General features: G+C 49.0%; 1 protein-coding gene across 5 annotated transcripts in view; it reads right to left on the bottom strand.

Moving 5' to 3' along the window:
• The window catches only part of LOC103190426 (BCL9 like), a 57,053-nt gene extending 43,661 nt beyond the window's left edge, over positions 1-13,392 (bottom strand). For 4 of the 5 annotated variants that reach the window (XM_042343858.1, XM_007911204.2, XM_007911205.2 and 1 more), the window contains exon 1: positions 13,207-13,392. The gene's annotated coding sequence lies outside the window, so the exon portion shown is untranslated. Of the gene's footprint in view, positions 1-11,663; positions 11,721-13,206 lie in introns of those variants that run through there. The other variant, XM_042343856.1, reaches the window with a different exon arrangement.
• Between the last annotated feature and the right edge of the window lie 7,929 nt (positions 13,393-21,321).

Consider the following 21,321-nt stretch of genomic DNA (forward strand, 5'->3'; position numbering starts at 1 on the left):
AGTGGCCAAATGAGGTGCTGGCCAATTATACATGTGAAACTTCCAAAGGATTTGGGTGGGTGGGGTGGGGGGGGAAGAGGGAACCATTAAACCATTGAACAGACTACAAGAAACCACAGATTTGAGCTGTGCAGAGCAAGTTTAGGAAGTATTGGTTTACAAAGGGGATAATGAACAAGGGACCAGGATATGTGGTTGAGGCCAGGACAGTGGATTTAAATTTAAAAAAAGTTGGGTGCTGAAACTCTGAACGAATGAGATCAACTAAGGGCTTTCTCCATCTTTCTTGTGACAGTGACACCAGGAGGTAGGTACCTGTTTGAAGGCTGCACTGCAGGCACACACTGCACCGAGCGGAGCAGGTCAGGTCACGTCAGGTTTGTGTTCTGCAGGGAGAGATTAATGCACGTTCCCACTCAAACCACTCTTCCAATGCCACAAGTCAGATCACCCGCAGACAGCACAGATGTGCTCTGCTGTCAAACACCAAGCCCTCTACCAGTGACACCAGCTGGGAAAGTACTTCACATTATGTCCCCGAGCAAGACTCAAGAGACACTTTAAGCTGCCAGAATTTTTTCCTTTGAGGACTATTGTAAGATTGACTCTCTTCACCACCCAAAATAAATCACAAGTACATTTATACAGACATTCTGAATGAATAATCCATTGCAAGTAAATGACTAATAACTAACAGATAAAACTGTATAATCTGATATCATATGCAACAGTGGCTACATAATATAGAACATATAAAATATCAGTTTAATATCCTTTTATAATGGGTTGCAGCCAATATTACAACTGTGACCTAAGCAACAATTTGTAAAGAATTCAACACAATATACTATACAACACAAAATTACATTTGTATAGCGACTTTCACATCAGGACACCCCAAGGCGCAGAATTTGGACCCGAGCTGGGGGTTGGGATCAGGGAGGGTGGAGGTCAGAGAGGATGGCCAAAGGTGCGGTTGATAAGGAGGTTCTTGAGACATGCCTTGAAGGGGGCAAGGGAGGGGGTGAGTCGAAGGGAATGTGGGATGGAGTTCCAAAGGTTGGGGCAGAGAGGCTGAAGGCCCAACCACTGATGGTGAAGTGAGCCGGGTGGGGGACGTGAAGCAAGCCACAGCCTGCTGAGCGGAGGGAATGGACAGGTTGACATGGGGTTAGCAGGTCACAGAGCTAGAAGGTATAAGGCCATGGAGGCGAGGATTTTGAACATTATCTTCTGGGGGATGGGGAGCCAGGCAAGGGTGGGGGTGATAGGTTCACAGAGCCTGGTCCAAGAGAAGACACGCATCCTGGACAGGACACATCCTGGAGTCAAGGGTGGAGGCAGGGAGATAGTTGTGTGTCATCCACATACATGTGGAATTTGATCCCATGTCTGCGGATGATATCATTAAGAGGGAGCATGTACACGTTGAAAAGGAGAGAACCAAGTAGAGAGTCTGAGGAACGCCACACAAGACGGTGTGGGGTCTGGAGGAGAAGCCATTTGTGGAGACAAAGTGGAGACGGTGTGAAAGGTATGATCTGAACCAGTGAAGGACAGAACCGTGAAAGTTGAGGTGAGAGGACTGGTGATAAAGGAGGATAGGGTGGTCAACAGTATCGAAGGCAGCGGCCAGGTGAATAATAATAATAATCCTTGCATTTGATATAGCGCTTTTCACGTCGGAAGGACGTCTCAAAGCGCTTCACAGAACACACTGTAAAGTGAATTGACTATATATTTGTGGGCGAACGCAGCAGCCAATTGCGCACAGCAATGTCCCACAAACAGTCGTGGATTGAAAATGACCAATTTATTGTCTTGTTTTTTTGGAGGGATTATTATTAGGCTCTGTGTGGAGTAAGGAAACTTGCCCAAGGTTTCGCCCTCTGCCTGGAATTGAACTCAGGTCTCTCACTTGCAAAGCGAGTGTTCTAACCACTGAGCTACAGGACTCCACAAGGAGTCGAGGAGAACAAGGAGACAGGGGGAGCCCTGGTCACTGGTGGACAAAATATCATTTATCACTTTGACCAAGGCTGTTTCTGCACTGTAGGCAGTATGGAAACCCGATTGGAGGAGTTTATATAGGGAGTGATGATTCCAGGGCAGTTGGAGATGGAGGTGGATTGGGTGACAGTGGGGAGAGGGATTGAAGAGTTAATAATAATAATAATAATCCTTGCATTCGATATAGCGCTTTTCACGTCGGGAGGACGTCCCAAAGCGCTTCACAGAACACACTGTAAAGTGAATTGACTGTATATTTGTAGGCGAACGCGGCAGCCAATTGCGCACAGCAATGTCCCACAAACAGTCGTAGATTGAAAATGACCAATTTATTATTGTTTTTGGTTTTGGAGAGATTATTATTAGGCGTGTGGAGTAAGGAAACTTGCCCAAGGTTTCGCCCTGCGGGAGATGAAATAATGGTCCAAGATGGCTTTGGCTTTGATCTTGAGTTGCTGAGGCCCCGGGTAATCACCTGGTCAAGCGAGTGGCGATGGACGTGGGTGGGAGAGTGAATGTGGAGGGAGTGGTTGTGAGAGGAGAGAGGAAAAGTCAGCAGAGATTCAGCAAGCGGGGGTAAAATGCAGGTTGAAGTCGCCTCGGATGAGGAGGTGTTCAGAACAGAGGCAGAAGGAAGTAGCAGCGTGAGATGTCAGAGAGGAAGATGTGGGTGGGTTTGGGGGTCAATAAACAATATAACTGTTTGTTCATCGTTGTCCCTGAACAGAATACATAATTGTCCTGTGGCCATGTCCAAATCATTTATATATACGTCAGGTCCCAACACAGACCTCTGGGGCATGTCACAAGCTCTTTTGCCAATTGAAGAAACATCCTTTTACTCCCACCCATTCTCTGCCTGCAGTCAAGCTTCTATCCATGCAGCTCTTTTGCTGATTAATAGCTTGGGTCTAAATCCTCATAACAAATCTCCCATGGTACCATATTTTCAAAGTCCATGTGTACAACATCCACTGTGTTCCCCTACCCTGTAAACGGTGACAAGACAGAAGACATACTCCTTGGCTCCTATCAACATCTTCTCTCCTGCGGTTCAGATCCTCACCCTCTCCCTAAGACTCACCGAACCCATGTGCACCTTACAGGTCAGGTTCAATCACCAGCTATCCTTCGTACCCCACATCCGGTCCCTGGCCAGGACCGCTTTCCTCCATCTCCTCCACATTGCCTGCCTCAGTCCATGCCTCACTTCAAAATATGCCAAAACACTCGTCCTTACCTTCGTCACCTCAACTTCTCAAAACACCCTCCTCACTGGTCTCCCCTGCTCCACTATTCACAAAATTCAACTAATTTCAAAACTCTGCTGCCTGCATTTTCAGCTGCACTAAACTCCATACCTCCATTACCCCAGTCCCGCATGAAACCGACCACCTGCTCCCTTGACCCCATCCCTACCCCTCTCCTTACCTCCCAGCTCCAGCTCCTTGCCCCTCGACTCACAGACATCATAAACCTCTCTCTGTCTTCTGGTACTGTTCCCACCCCATTAAAAATCGCTGTCATTACTCCTATCCTTAAAAAAACCCTCCCTGGTCCCTTCTCTACTCCCAAACTACCGCTCCATCTCCAACCTCCCTTTTCTCTCCAAGGTCCTGGAATGAATTGTTGCTTCTCAGCTTTGCTCCTTCCTCTCCCGCCACTCCCTTCTCGAACCCCTCCAATCGGGTTTCTGTGCCGCCTACAGGAACAGCCCTGGTCAAAGTGACAAATGATATTCTGTCCATCTGCGACCAAGGCTCCCTCTGCCTCCTTGTCCTCCTTGACCCCTCTGTTGTACTCTATGCCTCAACTATCCTTTCTACCCCACATCTGCGTAATGGCCTGCTCTGCCTTCCCCCACCTCCGCACTGTCATACATGCTTTCATTACATCGAGGCTCGACTATGCAAACATTGCTTGTCGGCCTCCCCAACTCCTCCCTCCATAGGCTGCAGATCATCCAGAACTCTGCAGCCCGTGTCTTCTCCCACACCAGGCTCCGTGACCCTATCAGCCCCATTTCCATCAGACTCCACTGGATTCCCATCACACAGAGGATACAATTCAAGATCATGGCCCTCCACGGTTTTGCTCACCCCTATCTCTGTGACCTGCTAACCCCCTACCATCCTGTTCGCTCCCTCCGCTCAGCAGCTCTGGCCTGCTTCATACCCCCTTGCCTCACTCGCCCCACTATTGGTGGGTGGGCCTTCTGCCACCCTTCCCAGACCTGACCCCAGCTCGGGTCCATAACTCTATCTGTCCAGTGCCTTGGAACGTCCTCCCAACATGAAAGGCGCTTTACAAATGTAATTTTGTTGTTGTTGTCCTTGCCAAACTCCATTGGCTCCCTGTCACAGCGCAGATCGATTTCAAGATCCTCACTCTTGTATTTATATCCCTTCACTCCCCGGCACCCTCCTCTCTCTCTCCCCAACCTGCTAGCTTCCTACACTTCCGGCCTCCTCCTTGTCCCCCAGATCCTCCCCAACATCGGCGGCCGTGCTTTCAGCCAATATGCCCCGAAGCTGTGAAACTCTCCCTCAATCCTTTTGCCTTGCTTCCTCTCTCCCATTTTCAGGTCGTGCTTGAAGACTTTCCTCTTCAACCGTGCCTACAGTCACCTTCCCCCTCCCCCTGGCTCGGCATCGGGCTCCACTACCGTTAAGCGCTCCGAGATGCAGTCCAGTGTGAAAGGCGCTATATAAATGCAAGACATTTTCTGACTACATTCACACTGCCTCCAGGGCTTCGGTACCATTCTCATTTCACCATGTTCCTGGACTGGATTTGGCCTTAACGAGACAGACGTTTACTTTAAGATGTTGGATATTTTGTCACAATATTATTTCCAGTACTTTCCCCAGGCTGTTGGATCAGTCCTTGTTTCTGGCTATACCTGGAAAGCGGTTTCATGTTCTATTGGTTGGGTTTCTGACCGTTTCTAAAATCTACATGGGTGCCTTCATTTTACACAATATGGGATTTTAAATGTCACAGATTCATAAATGAGCAGCTCAGGAAAGGAAATTCAGCACCAAATCTTCCTATATTCCCTCAAACGAAGACAGACTGTAATTTTATGCCGACTTTAAGCCTGCCGTAACTCTATCCCCACGCCAGAACCCAGCGAAGGTCAATCCGCTCCCTAATCCCCATCGCTCCAGGATTCATTCTACTGGCTGTTGTTCCTCTCCATGAGGCCCAGTGCTTTCACACGCATTTTGAACAGGAAAACCCTCACACCTGGATTAGACCCGCCAGCTACATTCACACAAAGAAGCTCCATTAACAGAACAGAGCTATCTGGAATCTGCAGTATTATTCTACTAAGAGAATTAGAAAAGAAACTTTCCTAGAGGATATGAAACATAGAAACAAGGGTAGGCCATTCAGCCCCTCAAGCCTGTTCCGCCATTCTATAAGATCATGACTGATTTTTACCTCAGCTTTAATTACTCACCCTTGCCCCATATCCCTGGATACCCTTACCTAACAAATATGAATTTAAAGGTAGGGCAAAATAAACTTGGACTGAGGCAAGGTTGAATGTTTTCCTTGCAGACAGATGAGTAATTGAATGGCCCAGAAAGCCATGGATGAGAATATTGATTGAGGAAATCAAGAGAGAGTGGACAGGTACTTTGGAAGCTGAAATGTAGAAGAAGATGGCGAGGAGGCAGGGAAGCATAGGGAGCAGAAAATAGCACCATGAATGGTTTGGGGTGGAGAGGACCCAATGAACCAAATAACACTATCCTAAGTTCCTATTGTCCAATGTTCACTGGAGATGTGCGATTGATTCTATCAGATTCCCCAAATTGAGTACCAAAGAAGGAACCTCACCTCTGCGGGACTCAGGAAGTGCAGAGGCTTAAAGAACATCAGTACCAACTAGCTGTACATTGCACAGCCTCCAAAGCAAACCTTACTGATAACTTCTCTTACTGAGAACAAATACATTCCCACAAAGGCGAAAGGTAGGTCATCCAAACTTCCCTGGATGAATAAAGAAATTGGGATTAAAATAAAACAGAAAAAGGAGGCTTATGATAAATTTTAGGTCCAAAATACAGAAGATAATCAAACAGAATATAGAAAGAACAGAGGAGAACTGAAAAGGGAAATATGAGGAGTAAAGAGATTGTATGAGAAAAGATTAGCGGGTAACACAAAAGGGAACCCTAAGGTATTTTATAAGCATATAAAGAATGAAAGGTTAGTCAAAGATAGGGTGGGTCTAATTAGGGACCAAAGAGGAAATCTTCTTGTGGAGGCAGGTATACTGAATGAGTATTTGCATTTATCTCCACAAAAGAGGGTGCAGCCAATGCCATAGTATCAACGGAGAGGTAGAGAAATCGGATAAGAATAAACCAAGAGGAGGTACTAAAAAGGTTGACGGTGCTCAAGGTAGATAAGTCACCTGGTCTGGACAGGATGCATCCTGTCCGGATGGAACAGGGTGGAAGGGTGGAAATAGCGGAAGCTCTGGCACAATCTTTCAATCCTCCTTGGACACCGGGATGGTGCCAGAGAACTTGAGGGTTGCAAATGTTACTCCCCTGTACAAGAATGGTTAGAAGGATAAACCCGGGAACTACAGGCTAGTCAGTCTAACGTCAGTCATGGGGAAACTTGTGGAGACTATAATCCGGGACAAAATAAATTTTCACTTAGAAAAATATGCGTTAATAAAGGATAGCCAACACAGATTTGTTAAAGGCAAATCATGTCTAACAAACCTGGCAAAAGTTGTTTGATAAAGTAACGGAGAGGGTGGATGAAGGTAGTGCAGTTGATGTAGTTTATGTGGATTTTCAGAAGGCGTTTGATAAAGTGCCACATAAGAGACTTGCAGCAAAATAGAAGCCCCGATATTAAAAGGACAGTGGCAGCGGATACAGAACTGAATGGGAGACAGAGAGCAGAGAGTGATGGTGAACGGCTGTTTTTCTGACTGGAGGGAAGTGTACAGTGGTGACCCCCAGGGGGCAGTACTGGGACCACTGCTGTTTTTGATCTATATAAATGACCTGGACTTGGGTATAGGGAGGACAATTTCTAAGTTTGCAGATGATACGAAGCTGGAAAAGTAGTAAATAGTGAGGGAGATAGTATCAGACTGCAAGAGGACATAGACAGACTGGTAACATGGGCAGACACGGGGCAGATGAAGTTTAATGTGGAGAACTGCAATGTGATGCACTTTGGGAGGAAGAATGAGGAGAGGCAATATAAGCTGATGGTACAATCTTAATGTGGGTGAAGGAACAGAGAGACCGGGGGGTCATATAAGTAAATGTTTGGAGGTGGCCGGACAGGCAGATAAAGCTGCTAAATAAGCATACAGGACACTAGGCTTTATAAATAGGAGCATAGAATACAAAAGTCAGGAACTTACACTGAACCTTTAAAAAACACTGGTTAGGCCTCAGCGAGAGACTGGGTTCAGTTCTGGAGCCCACACTTTAGGAAGGATGTCAAGGCACTGGAGAGGGTGCAAAGGAGATTGACCAGGATGGTACCAGGAATGAGGGACTTCAGTTATCAGGAGAGGTGAGAGAAGCTCAGATTGTTCTCCTTGGAGCAGAGAAGGTTAAGAGGAGACTTGATAGAAGTTTTCAAAATGATGAGGGGATTCGATAGGGTGAACAAGGAGAAACTATTCCCACTGGTGGGTGGGTCGGGAACCCGAGGACACCGATTTAAAATATTTGATAAAAGAAACAGAGGGAAGGTGAGGAGAAATGTTTTCACACAGCGAGTTGTTGAGATCTGAAATGCATTGCCTGAAAGGCTGGTGGAAGCCGATTTGATAACAATTTTTAAGGGAGAAGTAGATAATTATTTGGGGAGGACATGTTTGCAGGGCTATGGGGAGAGAGCAGGGGAGTGGGATTGATCAGGGCTATGGGGAGAGGGTGGGTGAGTGGGGTTGATCAGAGCTATGGGGAGACAGCGGGGGTGTAGGGTTGATCAGGGCTATGGGGAGAGAGCGGGAGCGTGGGGTTGATCAGGGCTATGGGGAGAGAGCGGGGGTGTGGGGTTGATCAGGGCTATGGGGAGAGAGCGGGGGAGTGGGGTTGATCAGGGCTTTGGGGGGAGAGCAGGGAAGTGGGGTTGATCAGGACTATGGGGAGAGAGTGGGGGAGTAGGGTTGATCAGGGCTATGGGGAGAGAGCAGGAGCGTGGGGTTGATCAGGGCTATGGGGAGAGAGCGGGGGAGTGGGGTTGATCAGGGCTATGGGGAGAGAACGGGGGAGTGGGGTTGATCAGGGCTATGGGGAGAGCGCGAGGGCGTGGGATTGATTTGGAAGCTCTTTTAAAAGAACCGGGACAGACACGATGGGCCGAATGGCCTCCTTCTGTTCTGTATAATTCTATGATTCTCCAAATGCATTTGTTGGTAGGGAGAAACAAGTTGGAAAGCACAGCATCTAAAATATCATATTTAACTCAGACAGCAAAGTATCAAATAAACCACCTCCTCCATCATAACAGCTCAGGACATGCAGATAGGGAGTGAGGTGAAGCAACACCTCATGCTGTCCTGTTTGCTGAGAATTAAATCAGTTCTGGTGCATACTTAATGCCCAGGCACCTCCAATCTATTACGATGGCTTGCAGGTTTAACAGGACGGTGCAATTATCATGCTAAATTATCAAGCAGCCCCTGTGCAAAAAAAAACAATCTGGATGTCAACAATCTTTAACAAAAATAACCTGCTGACTTTGAAATAAAATGTAAGCCTATCAAGTACAAGAGATCACTCTCTCTATCCAGTCATTCAAATAGCCTGAAGGTTTCACCTACACATTTCATTATCTCCCCTTATAGGGGCCAATTGTCCCCGGTAACTGTCTCCAATCAGTTGTTGCATGTAGCAATGGCCAACCCTTGCTATACAGATCGGCAGAGCTTAAGCTTGTCCGTAGATGTATTCCCTGAGGGTGGATTTGGCTCATATGCGAGGCACTGTCATCAGTGCAAGCCCAGCTAGATTCTATCCACAGCAAACATGCAAGTACACTCAACTTCCAAAATGGTGTCTCCAACAAGGAACACTGGCTGACTTTTCCCCTTGCTAATCCAGGGGGCGCTGAGTCCAATTGCTAGCATTGCACCAGCAGAGACCAGTAACTCAGCTCACTCCAGGCATTAAAACCTGGAACTGTATGATTAAAACAATTCCCATGTTAATCTTGCACCTTTGAATGACCAGTTCTAAAACAACAATCAGCAGCTGGCCTCTGTGGGTAAGAGAATGGGATGGGGATGAGAAGTTTGAAGGCAACCTTGGGGGGGGGGGGGGGGAGACTTACAGAACCATGGGAGAAATTATCAAAGTGGCTTAGAATTGCTTAGAAAAGAGAACATATCTGCCATAACCTGGGGTAGATATACATATTGCCCAAACGGGTCAAAGTTGACACAGGAGTCACTGTTGGACACAAAGTGGTGGTGATGCCAGGATCAGTGCCATGCCTGGCACCTGCTGCTGTGTCCAAAGCTTCTATCTCACTGTTCCATCACCAGAAGGCACCATCAGTGGCTAATCAGTTTTCATTACGCAAAAAAGTCCCAGTGATTGAGTCAGACACTTTCCTGCGATTCTTGGGATGAGCACTGATCTTGGCAAAAATCCTGATCTATCAGAATTCTGACCAAAGCTTTATTTTATACATGCAGCAGAGCAATGTAACCACGGAAGCAGGCAGCCCGCTGATCAGGGTCAACATCATACATCATATATTGGCAGTGAAGGCTCATACACTGAAAAAGACCAGCGCACAACATACAAGACTTATACCTGGACAGGTGCACTGCACCTACGCATCAAAGTACAGCAATGAAGCCAGAGCTCAAACTTGAGGCTTGAAATATCACCGCCTTGCCCTGTAAGACTATTTAATGTGTCTTAAGCTACATCAGAAAGAATTGTGAAAAATTCTATCTTAATTTGGAAGCTAGTTTCCACATTACTTAAAAGAAAATAAGGTTCTAAACTAAGACCGAATAATAAGTTAGACAGCTCCACTGGCTCCCCAAACCTCAGCAGATCGAATTGAAGATTCTCACCCTCAATTTCAAATGCCTCCACAGTCTCGCTCCACCCTATCTCTACAACCTCCTGCCTGGGCTGCTCCCTCTACTCAGAAAACACGTGCCTGCTTCATGTCCTTTGCCAGCTCGGCCCTACATCAGTGGATAAGCATTTAGTTATTCTGCCCCTGCCCTCTGGAACTTCATCAGGACTCCCTCACCTTGCCCCCTTTGAGACATTCTTCTGATGTGAATGGTGCTATGTCAATGTAAATTGTTCTTGCTATAGGCTAAGACTGTGAGGTGTTATGGGCCTGTGATGTTTCAAAGCATACAAATTACCCAGTCACTATACTTCACAGGAAATTCTGTGAAGCGCTTTGTGACATTTAGATGTGATAAGCCCCATATCAAACGCATGGATTATTTTAAAATGGCCAGGCTTCAATGCTGCGAGAGCTAAAACTCAGTTTACAAATGTGTGCAAATAAGAGTGTGCAATTACAGATACAGAGTGGGTAGATGGTTCGCATCGTGGCTGAGAAACACAAGAGTGGGCTTCACAGAACATTATTCAAGACAGCACTTTATAAAAGTCACAGCCTTTAACTCCTTCTGAATCATCAGGGTACATGTCTTCACTGACCAACCTCTGCCTCAGACAAAATCAATCAGTTTAGTTCAACGCAGTCAGAGATAAATGAGGAAATAAAACACCCCATTCCACGAGCCAGTCACTCAGATACCAGATCTGTCAAAATCTCACACAAGCAGAGCCCATGAAGCAGCATTCAAATTTCCAGTAATTTAACCCTACGACAACTTGCAAGTCAAAGGAAATTCCAGAGTCCTCGGTCTGGCTATTTTTCTAGTACACTGTGAAACTAAAATATATACAAATGCTGTACTAATATAAATGTCAGAAAAACATGTAGAAATATTACTCCTCTATATCTAAAAACCTTGGAAACTATTTATATAAAACTTTTTCATTTTTACCATTTTAACTTTGTTCCAACTACTTTATCCTGTCCCAACCACTCAAAGCTTCTTTTCAAAATTCTATACTATTTATTGCTCAATAACCAGTCTATTTAAAGCCAGGACCATGTTGAAAACAAAGCGCCTCCAACTGACTGTAAACAAGCTTAAAAAAAACTTTGAGGCAGACATGGTCAAAAGTTCTGAGCGCCCGAGAAAGTTGGTGTCAGGCAAGTAGCTTCCTCCACTGCCTTGGCCGCTCCTCTGTCACCAGATCAGACAACTCGGGCGATGGCATCACAATAATAATCCTGGCATTTGATACCGCTCCTTATCACGTCATTGAACATCTCAAAGCACGTCACAGGATATACTGAATGGTGGATTGACTGTATTTTGTGAACGACACGTGGCACCCAGTTGCGGACAGTAGTGTCTCACAAACAGTCATGGAGTGAATGACCAATTTTATTTGGGGAAATTACATGGCAAGTGTTAGCATATCACGCTGCAGTATTTCTACGTGCACGGATCACAATGAGCGCAAGTTAGAGAGAGCATTAAAGCAGGTAAGCGCACACCAATGCAATGGACCACAATATGGAGGCCCTGAGTTACTCACCCTTTGTTTCAATAGTGCAGATGCCAAGGCCTTTCGATACAAGATAGCATGCACTCACAGATTATATTTGTAGGGGCCCCCAAGTTAGGACTGTTGGAATAAAAATTTGAGGATCTTAGAAAAAACGATTCTTCATTGAGAGAAGTTTTGGATTCATTGCCACAAACAATGGCATCTCCATCAATGTAAATACTCTCCCAGTATTGCAGATGATGCACCAGCATAGACTATGAGCTCAACATTAAGTGAGACTTGGACTCACAGTCCACTGCAGTGTGAGTCCAAGGAGAGGGGAAAGAAAAGATTTATGTCAGATGGCCAGTTGTTCAGGCGTGAATCCTGGCGACGTGATAAGGCACAAAATCAAATGCAATTATTATTATTGTCTGGCTGTTCTGGTGGATGCACGACAACACAATTCAAAGAGAGTTTGTCATGGTGTCCGAACCAACAATCAGATTAATCAGTTGATTCACTGTCTGGCTGTTTGTAAGCTCTTGCTGTGTATAAACGTCCTTCCTGTGTTTGTCTACAAATACAGTTCTACACTTGACAGCAATTACTTAAGGATTATTATCGTCAGAGATCGCTGGGAACATTCAGCAGGTCAGGCAGCATCTATGGAAAAAGGAAAGTGGGTGTTGATAGAACTGAAGAAGGGTCGTGGACCCGAAACGTTGACTGACTTTCCTCTCTCCATAGATGCTGCCTGACCTGCTGAGTGTCCCCAGCCACTTCTGTATTTGTCAGATTTCCAGCATCTGCAGTATTTTGGGTTAGGGTTATTTAGTCTTATTGATTGTGAGATGTTGTTGCCTACGCATAATACCATCAAACTTATTGAGTAAAGCACGTAAAGAGGCGTTTTTTGTGTACCTGAAAGCTACTATACAACTGCAAGTTGTTGTTGCTCCGCCTGTGGTGAACTGGACTACAACTCCCGGCCTCCCCCGCGCCGCCTCCGCCTCTCGCTCTCCATTGGATAACTCACAAGCATGAGGCGGGACTGACAACAAACTAGCGCTGCTGATTGGTGCAATAGCTTGTCACTCACCCCGAGGAGGAGGGGGAGAGAGAGAGGCAGAGTCACTCCCCGGGCTCCTGCAGGAGGAAGAAGCCGTTTCCCTCCCTCCCTCAAACTTAAACTTTCAATCGATTCTACACCTCGCATAACAACTTTGCAGAGCGAGCGGCCGTGTGCATGCTGTGGCCTGCTGCATCCGCCTTGTATCGAGGAAAAAATACCCAACTAATAAATACCGCGCGATCCGTGTGTGTGTCTGGGGGGAGAGCTCCTCCACCTCGCGCTGTGCTCCAGGGATTTTTTTTCCCGAAAAAAATATTTTCCTGACGCTCTCTCTTAAAGGAAACGTCGAGACTCACTGACTGACTGTCTGCCCCGCGCTCCGCGCGCGCGCGATCGACGACCAACCGTCAGCGGCGGCCGTTTGAAGCATCCTTTGCAGTTTGATTTGAGTTGAGTTGGGAGCCGCCCGCGCGGGGCCGGGCCGGGCCGGGCCTGGCCGGCGTGGTGAGGTATTACCTGGGAGCTGGCGCCGGCCGCTGACGGGGCAGCCGCCTCCTCCTCCACCTCCAGCTCCCCCGGCGGCGGCGAGGTTCCTGCGGGGCGGCGGGCCGCTCATGACCGGCTCCCAGCGACGACGGCGTCTCCCGAGTGGACACGTCTCTCGCTCTCGGCGCCTTTCTCTCCGGCGCGGCGCGGCTCTCCCTCCCTCCCTCGCCGTTCCCCTCCCACTCGGGATTGTTATTAAATGGCAGCGGCCCCGAACAGTCGTTTTAGCGGCGCTGCCGTGCGTAAGCCCACAGTGTGCCGTGGCGTGCATACGCGCGCGCCTCGGTCTCGCCACAATAAGGGTGCCTGCGCGTGCCCCCCACCCTCCCTGCGTGCCCCGTGCGTGCGCGCGCCCGTCCACGTGCGCATGCACACATGCAGCCCCCAGGTCACGTGCCACTCGCCCTCTCCGCTCCCTTTGGCTTTGCAGATCCCACTCACAACAACAACAAATTGCATTTATATAACAGGGCCTCTCAGGTCAGGAGACCGTCCCCATCGGCATCGCTCCAACACCGTGTCACTCAGTTTGCTGACAGCGAGACCAGTGTAACCAACGCCGCCACCACCACACGTGCACTCACACATGCAACAACCAGTGCCACCTGCAGCTCCCCTTCCAGGCACATTATGTGACAGTTTTTACTTTTCCTGTTGAATCTATTTTACAGCTGTTTTTTCCCATCATTCTATGTGTGTGTGTGTGGGCGGGAGGGGACCGGGAATTTAGGGATGTATAGGAGCAAAAAAAGACCAATGTACGCAACCTCATTTGGCAAATTATCCTCTTCCCATCACAAACCCCTTTCGTTTCTTCTCAGATTGCTGACACTATCCTATCCATCTCAGCCATCTCTCCGGGTAAACTTACCCACATTCACCAGCCTCCAAGAAGTAGCTTAATCTAAGCTAGATGTGTGCATTATACTCTGTACATAGTATACAATATTTATCAAATTGGAATAAATGCATATTTTTACTGTGTACAATAGGTGGCATTCTTGCTCCAGCTGCTGGCTGGGGGGTGAGGGGACTTTTATGTTGTTGGAGTTGAATCAAGGGCAGTTTGTGCAACTAATGCACCTCCCAGATCACAAGCTTCCAATAGTCTGAGTCACCAGCGCTAACTTCATTAGGAGGTTTTATGCACAGAGCCAGATTCAGAGACACAACAGAAAACTGTTTACTCCTAGACGTTGAGACATGAACACAGAGTTATACTGCTTTGTGCAATTGGCTGCTGTGTTTCGGCCACACAACACATTACATTTGTATATTGCCTTTAAAGTCAGTACCAAAGCCCTGTACAGTCAGGGATCCGGGGCAGAGGGACTGCGCGATGGAGTTCCAGAGAGTGGTGGCAGAGTGGCAGAAAGACTGCCCGTCAATGGTGGGGCGGTCAAGGTAGAGGAGGTAAAGAGGGCCAGAGTCCGCTGAGCAGAGGGAGCGGGCAGGTTGGTAGAGGGTTAAGAGTTGGCAGAGGTTGGGGGGTGCAAGGCCATGGAGGGCTTTGAAGGTGAGGATCAGGATCTTCAACTGTATCCTCTGTGTGATGGAAAACCCGTGGAGTCAGGCGAGGATGGGGGTGATAGTGTCATGGAGCCTGGTGCAGCAGAGGACACAGGTTGCAGAGTTCTGGATAATTTGCAGCCTATGGAGGGAGGAGTTGGGGAGGTTGACAAGCATTAAGTTTGCATAGTCGTACCTCGATGTTATGAATGTATGGATGAGCATCTCGGGGGCCTGCGGTGTGAGACTGTGGCGGAGTCGGGCGATGTTGCAGAGGTGGGGGAAGGCAGAGCAGGTCATGGCACGGATGTGGAGTAGAAAGGATAGTTGAGGGTCAAACAAGACCCCAAGATTTGGGACTGGCTCAGTGAGGAGGAGTGACCCCCATGGATGGTGATGCTGTCAGCGCCTGAAGGTGAGGAGGTGCTGATGAGAGCCAATCAGGAGCCTCAGTCTTGTTGACGTTCAACTGAACAAAGTTCGCTCTCATCCTGGACTTGACGTCTGACAGACATTCTGTCAGAACAGCAGTGGGTCCTGGAGTTGAGGGTGGAGGCAGAGAGAGAGAGAGTTGGATGTCATCCACATACATGTGGAAGTTGAACCTATGTCTGCGGATGGTGTCACCAAAGGGGAGCATATAGATGTTGAAGAGGAGGGGACCAAGGACAGAGCCCTGGGGAACACCACACGAGACGGTGCGGGGGCTAGAGGAGAAGCAGTTTGTGGAGATGAAGTGGAGATGGTGTGAAAGGTGGATCTGAACCAGTCAAGGATAGAACCATGAAGGTTAGCTCTTATCCTGGACTTGATGTCCGACTGGCAGTCTGAGGATAGCAGTGGCCCTGGAGTCAAGGATGGAGGCAGAGAGGTACAGTTGGGTGTCATCTGCATACATGTGGAAGTTGACCCCTTGTCGACAGATGATGTCACCAAGAGGGAATATCTAAATGTTGAAATGGAGGGGACCAAGAACAGGGAGTGACGCTTGGAGTAACATAACATAACATGTAGGAGCAGGAGTAGACCATTCAACCCTTCGAGCCTGCCCCGCCATTCAATCATGGCTGATCTTCTAATCTAACTCCAGCTAATAACCTGACGCTGCCTTATCCCCATATCCCGTAATCCCTTTAGCAATAAGAAATCTATCTCTCTCAGTCTTGAATATGTTCAAGGACTGAGCGTCAACAGCCCTTTGGGGTAGTGAGTTCCAAACATTCACCCCTTTGAGTGAAGAGGTTCTTGCTCAACTCAGTGCAAAAGGGCTGCCTCTGATTTTAAGGTTGTGATCCCTGGTTTTAGTTTCTCCAACCGGGGAAACAATCTCCCACTATCCACTCTATCATTGCCCTTTGATGATCTTATAGGTTTCTATAAGATTCCCTCTAATTCTTCTATATTCTAGAGAATATAGGCCCAAATATAGGCCTATCCTCATAACTCATCCCCTTCATCACTGGTACTAACCTAGTAAATCTACGCTGCACCCCCTTCCTTAAATAAGGAGACCAAAACTGGACACAGTATTCCAGGTGTGGTCTCACTATACTGTAACTATACAGTTACAGCAAGACTTCCCTACTCTTATACTCTAATCCTTTCAGAATGAATGCTAACACCGTTAACATACTGTTAACATACCGTTAACATACCGTTCGCCTTTCTAATTGCTGCTGCACCTGCAGACTAACTTTCTGTGATTGGTGTACAAGGACACCCAAGTCCCTCTGGACACTAACACATTCCAATCTCTCCCCTTCTAAAAAATAACCCGCTCTACTGTTTTTGCTACCGAGGTGGATGACTTCGCACTTCCCTACATTATACTTCATCTGCCACCTACCTGCCCAATCACCTAACCTATCTATGTCTCGCTGCATTTTTTTAATGTCATCCTCTGTGTTGACACTTCCTCCTAGTTTTGTGTCATCAGCGAATTTAGATATATTAGCTTCGATGTCCTCATCTAGATCGTTGATGTAGATGGTAAATAGCTGAGGCCCAAACACTGATCCTTGTGGCACTCCACTAGTCACAACCCGCCAATCCGAAAAGGACCCGTTTATCCCTACTCTGTTTCCTACCCGTTAACCATTCCCCAATCCACGTTAATATGCTCCCCCCAATTCCATGGGCCCTTATCTTTTGGACTAACCTTTTATGCGGCACCTTATCGAATGCCTTCTGGAAGTCCAAATAAACCACATCCACTGATTCACCCTTATCCAGTTTACTCGAAATATCCTCAAAAAACTCTATGAGATTTGTCAAACATGACTTCCCTTTTGTAAAGCCATGTTGACTTGGCCTAATTATATTGTGCCCTAAATACCGCACTACCACATCCTTAATTAACGATTCTAAGATTTTTCCTATCACTGATGTGAGACTAACTGCCTATAGTTTCCCATCTTTTCCTTTCCACCTTTTTTAAATAGTGGTGTGACATTTGCGATCTTCCAATCCATGGGGACTGTTCCAGAATCCAAGGAATTTTGGAAGATCAGACATAAGGCCTCCACTATCTCATAAGCTCCTCTTTTAAAACCCTGGGATGCAGACCATCCGGACCAGGGGATTTGTCACTTTTTAGTGCTAACAGTTTCCCGAGCACCAATTCTCTACTAATGAAAATTTCCCTAAGTTGCTCCCTGTCCTTATCCCTTTGGTGCATCCCTATCGTTGGCAGACTTGTTGTGTCTTCTAGGGTGAAGACAGATGCAAAATATCCATTTAGGGACTCTGCCATGTCCTTGACCCCCATTACAACTTCTCCCGTCTCTGACTGAAGTGGATCTACATTTACCCTCACAGCCTATTCCTCTTAATATATTTGTAAAAACTTTTTACAAATATGTAACAGAGGGTTTGGGAGTGAAGCTGGGAATAATGCGGTTGGAATTGAAGCTGGGAGTAACGGGGTTTGGGAGTGAAGCTGGGAGTAACAGGGAATTTGGAGTGAAGCTGGGAGTAACGGAGTTTGGGAGTGAAGCTGGGAGTAACGGGGAGTTTGGGAGTGAAGCTGGGAGTAACGGAGTTTGGGAGTGAAGCTGGGAGTAGCAGGGAGCTTGGGAGTGAAGCTGGGAGTAACGGAGTTTGGGAGTGAAGCTGGGAGTAACGGGGAGTTTGGGAGTGAAGCTGGGAGTAACGGGGAGTTTGGGAGTGAAGCTGGGAGTAACGGGGAGTTTGGGAGTGAAGCTGGGAGTAACAGGGAGGTTGGGAGTGAAGCTGGGAGTAACGGGGAGTTTGGGAGTGAAGCTGGGAGTAACAGGGAGTTTGGAGTGAAGCTGGGAGTAACAGGGAGTTTGGGAGTGAAGCTGGGAGTAACAGGGAGTTTGGGAGTGAAGCTGGGAGTAACGGAGTTTGGGAGTGAAGCTGGGAGTAACGGGGAGTTTGGGAGTGAAGCTGGGAGTAACAGAGTTTGGGAGTGAAGCTGGGAGTAACAGAGTTTGGGAGTGAAGCTGGGAGTAACAGGGAGTTTGGGAGTGAAGCTGGGAGTAACAGGGAGGTTGGGAGTGAAGCTGGGAGTAACAGGGAGTTTGGGAGTGAAGCTGGGAGTAACAGGGAGGTTGGGAGTGTCCCTGTGCTCTGTCTCTGGCCTCTCTCCACTTGTACACATCACAGCTCGCAGTGCGCTCAGTGCCACTTGGCTTCTCGAAGGCATTTTTGAGGGATTCAGTCACTGCAAAAAACCATCGCTATTTTACTGCTGATTTCACCCACTCGACTCAGCGCAACTATAGACACGTTTCCCTCGGGGCATGAACTGTTGTTGGTGTGACAGCAGAACACACAGAAACCGTCACATTCCCCAGGTAACGGGACAGACAGCCGAGGAAGGATTTGGATGTGTTGTTGGGCCACACTGGGAGATGAGAAAAAGCTGCACCTCTCAATGACACAAACTCACTGAGAGGTGAGAACAATAACAACCAACACTGATACAATGAACCGTGCAGAGTAACATCCCAAAGCACTTGGTAACGATGGTGTGGAAATCTGAGCGCGGCCAGTAACGGGGGAGCAGGGAAGGTACAGGTTTCACTGGGGGCAGGGAATCCTCCCCCTCAGCTCCTGTTAACCCTGATGTGTGGGGAGGACATGGCTGGACAAGCAGCGAGAAAGCCGGCCACACCCTGCGGGGATTTTCAAAATCCCTTTACATCCCTCACAGTGAACCCAAAGTGTGAGGTCAGGGAGACTTAGAGTTTGAGTGGGCACTTCCTTTACCAACACTGCGGGGGACCGGGGCGGAGGCTGGGGGACCGGGGCGGGGGCTGGGGGGGCCGGGGCGGGGGCTGGGGGGGCCGGGGCGGGGGCTGGGGGGGCCGGGGCGGGGGCTGGGGGGGCCGGGGCGGGGGCTGGGGGGGCCGGGGCGGGGGCTGGGGGGGCCGGGGCGGGGGCTGGGGGGGCCGGGGCGGGGGCTGGGGGGGCCGGGGCGGGGGCTGGGGGGGCCGGGGCGGGGGCTGGGGGGGCCGGGGCGGGGGCTGGGGGGGCCGGGGCAAGGGGGAGGAGTGTCAGGGGGTGGGATGTTAGGGGGTGGGGTGGGCAGGCGGTGGGTGGTAGTGGGTGGGTTCGGGGGGGGGGGGGGGGGGGGGGGAGGGGGGAGACTTTTAATGTGAAATTGAAGATCCCGAAAAACTGAGCAGCCCCTGAGCAGGAGCCCAGACTGAATAATAACAGGTTTCTAACAGCAGAGAACAGACCTGTAGCCTTGTGTCTGTGTGTATGATGTATGTGGTGTGTATGTAAGTTTGTAGTCCTCATATACAAAGCCCTCCATGGCCTCGCCCCACCCTACCTCTGCGACCTCCTAACCCCCTACCAACCTTCCTGTTCCCTCCTCTCAGCCGGCTCTGGCTGCTCCACGCCCCCGCCCCACCCACCCCACCATTGGCGGGAGAGCATTCAGCGCTCTGCCCCCAACCTCTGGAAGTCCATCCCCCAGTCACTCCCTCACCCCCTCCTTAGCCTCCTTCAAGTCCTGCCTCAAGACCCTCCTCTTCGACCGTGCCATCGGCCATCCCCCTTCCCCTCCCCTCCCTTACCCCCCCCAAAACCCCCAACCCCAGCTCGGGTCTGAAATGCTGTCACTGTCCAACACCTTGGGACGTCCTCCCGACGTGAAAGGCGCTGTACACATGTAATCTTGTTGTTGTTGTACGTAGGTGGACGGTCCATCAGCCCCTGGTCTGTGTGTATGTATGTGTGTGTGTATGTACGAATGTGGGTATGTATGTGTATATATGTGTGTGTATGTATGCGTGTATGTCTGTCTGTGTGTGCACATGTATGTATGTGTGTGTGTGTATGTATGTATGTTTGTGTATGTGTGCTCTCTTCACAGCCAGCCTCAACCCGGCCTCAGCTCAGTCACACTCTCAGCCCCCGGTCACACACACTGGGAAGTCCCAGGGAACAGGGAATCCACAGGCTGTGTGTCTGGGCAGCTGCCAGACCAGACAGATCAGACCAGACAGACCAGACCAGACAGACAGACAGACAGATCAGACCAGACAGATCAGACCAGACAGACCAGACCAGACCAGACAGACCAGACCAGACCAGACCAGACAGACCAGACAGATCAGACCAGACAGACCAGACCAGACCAGACAGACCAGACCAGACAGACCAGACCAGGGGCTGATGGATCATCCACCCCCAGCTTCAGGTTAACCCCTTGGACGCCGAATTTCCTGCAGACACACACACTACGCCACCCCCCCCCCCCCCACCCCAAACACACACTCCCCACCAAACACGCACTCCCCCTCACCCCAAACACACACTCCCTGTCTTGTGGCTCAGTGGTTAGAGCACTCGCTTTGCAAGTGAGAGACCTGAGTTCAATCCCCGGGGGGTCAGAGCCAAACCTTGGGCAAGTTTCCTTACTCCACACAGAGCCTAATAATATTCCCTCCAAAACCAAAAACAATAATAAATTGGTCATTTTCAATCTACGACTGTTTGTGGGACATTGCTGTGCGCAATTGGCTGCCGCGTTCGCCCACAAATATACAGTCAATTCACTTTACAGTGTGTTCTGTGAAGCGCTTTGGGACGTCCTCCCGACGTGAAAAGCGCTATATCAAATGCAAGGATTATTATTATTATTATAAACACACACTCCCCCCCCCCCCCCCCGCTCCAAACACACACACTCCCTCCCGCCCCCACACACACATTGCCTTCCCACACACATACACCCCCCCCACACACATACACACTGCACCCCCCACCCCACACACATTGCCCTCCCCACACACACACTCCATCCCACACATACACACTACCCCATACACACACACTTTCCCCCACACACACTCCCTCCCACACACACACTCCCCCCCCCTACACACCTCACCACACACACTCACACTCCCCCACCCACACACCCTCCAGACTCCCCCACACACACTCCCCCACACACACTCCCCCACACACACACACAATTGCCCCACACACACACTCCCCCCACACACACTCCCCCCACACACACTTCCCCCCACACACACTGCCCCCCAGCACACCTCCCTCCAGACACACACCCCCACACACACACTCCCCCCA

Source organism: Callorhinchus milii, unplaced genomic scaffold (assembly GCF_018977255.1).
Source record: "Callorhinchus milii isolate IMCB2004 unplaced genomic scaffold, IMCB_Cmil_1.0 Scaffold25, whole genome shotgun sequence".
Lineage (NCBI taxonomy): Eukaryota > Metazoa > Chordata > Chondrichthyes > Chimaeriformes > Callorhinchidae > Callorhinchus > Callorhinchus milii.